Here is a 2228-nt window from a genome sequence, read left to right on the forward strand (position 1 = left end):
GATAAGTAACTCTGTCTAGTCCTACTTGGGAACTGGCCACTCTGACTCATGTTTCTGATTAGCATCATGAAGTCTGTCTAGCTTCTGCCCACCACCACCTTCCTTTAAGAAGGCTGAATCTTGTCCCTACATCTTACCCACTTCTGGAATTCCTGCCGTTATGACTTGTCTCTCAAGAATGACTTCCTTTCACATAGCTCCCAAGGATCATTGGCTGTTTAAATGTCCCATTCTTCTGTTCCATCTCTTATGTTATACTGGTCACCATTTATAATTACCAGAATTATTATGACCATGCCTACGTATCCTTTTTAACACTAATTCTGTACAGCTTCTCTCCTTAGGATATTAACTAAATATCCTAAGTTTTTCTCACCTCTCTTTCAACCCTAGTGAATAGATCTCTGAACTATTTTGTATTACTCAAATAAACAAAGGCCTTATACATTAAAGTCTTCAAAAATGTCAAAAAATTATGTATTGAAAGATGAAAGAAAATCATTTAAAAATGGTCATAAGAAAACTTTCTGGAACAACTCTAAATTTAACTATATGGAACCATGTAGCCAAAGATATAAACTAGATTTGTTAATAATTTCTCCATGAAATCCCATATGGCCAAGTTGGTAAGCCCTCCTATATGAGCCAGTATTGAATATGGCTCTCCATATCTATATAAAATTTTTTTCTGAAAAAAAAATTTTATTTCTTTTATTTAATGCTAATTTTTCTTAAATCTCTTAGTTTTTTCTAACTTTTAAGGTCTGGTATTAAAAGCAAGATTCAAAAAAATCTGTGAAATCTGTGTTATTAAATTTTTAAATTAAATAATGTGGTATTGTATAATTATAGTAGACATTCTCTTTGCTGAAATATAAGTAATTCAATAGATGGATTCCCATAATTGTTCTATGGTTTGATACAGATAATCATATTTTTTAATTGTATTATATATATCTTTATTTTGTCTGTAGACTATGATTAACATCTACCCTTTTAGGGTCCCAATTAAATAAAAATAAGTTTTAACAGAAATCATCAGGAGCAGAGGAGAGGGTAGGAAAAGGGAGGGGTAGGGAGGACTCATCATCTCTTTCTGATTTTGTAGACTATAGTGTAAGGACAGTTAGGACCAACACAATCACTTTCGTGTGACCATGAAGGGAGGCCAAGCAGAAATTTAGGAGGAACTTGGATTTACTCACGGGAACAACTGTCTCTAGTCTTTCTATAATATGAGAAAAATAAGCCCCTATTGTTTATAGCATCTTTGGTCAAGTGTTCTCCTTGCAGCTGAAAACATTCTAACATATTCAGGGACAGTCTAAACTCTACTTTGTACCATAAGATACTATGTTACAGAGACAGTTAAATCACGGTACACCTTAAAAAAAAAAAAAAGGTTACAGAGTGAGATTGCATTTAAAATTGTCTGAGATTCTTTTTCATGCCTACAGTACCTGGTCTACCTAGGTGGTCTCCCATCCAGGTACTAACTAGGCCCCACCCTGCTTAGCTTCTGAGATCAGGCAGGATCAGGTTTGTTCAGGGTAGCATGGCCATAGTAAAATTGTCTGAAATTCTTCAACCACTTCTCTCTAAGCTTCAGCTTCTTTAATTACCACATGGAGATTTTATTTTAACATTATTAGTATTTTATTCTAATATTATTAATATTACATTGTTACCTTTATTTTAGTTGTGATCACCATCTTTTTGTGGGATAAATTTCAAAAATCCTTTCTAGATCTTTTTTTTACTTACCAATTCAAACTGTCTTTAAAATATGTATAGAGATTACTATCACATTGTCTTTATACTTTTTATGTACAAGTTAAATTTGGAGACAGTTTTAAAACAGCAGATTATAGATGCCTGGTTGAAGAAGCATAAGTGGACATTTTTCAAGAAAAATCTTGACAGGAGATTGAATCTAAGGAGTGATTAGTTTGTGATGAGATCCTACAAACTTGCTGTGCAGCCAAAAGATGAGTGGCTGGTGAATGATAGTGTACTTTCCCAGACAGTAAGAATAGGACATAAAAGGCTGCAGTGCTGATGTAAATAACTATATTAAGACAGTGAAAAATTACACGGAGATAATTTAAATGTCTTGAGAGCCTTGATTTTTCATTTCTTGTGACAATAAATGCTCACCCTCTTATATGTGCTCACTAATTAATGGTAAAATTTGCTGGTAAGAAATTTGTCATGCAATCAGTTCTTCT

The 2228-nt window shown here is 33.3% G+C and overlaps 1 pseudogene; it reads right to left on the reverse strand.

Annotated features, from left to right (window-relative positions):
* Positions 1–1448: 1448 nt before the first annotated feature.
* Positions 1449–1567, reverse strand: LOC120597379 (uncharacterized; annotated as a pseudogene).
* Between the last annotated feature and the right edge of the window lie 661 nt (positions 1568–2228).

Source organism: Pteropus medius, unplaced genomic scaffold (genome assembly GCF_902729225.1).
Source record: "Pteropus medius unplaced genomic scaffold, Ma_sr-lr_union100, whole genome shotgun sequence".
Taxonomy (NCBI): Eukaryota; Metazoa; Chordata; class Mammalia; order Chiroptera; family Pteropodidae; genus Pteropus; species Pteropus medius.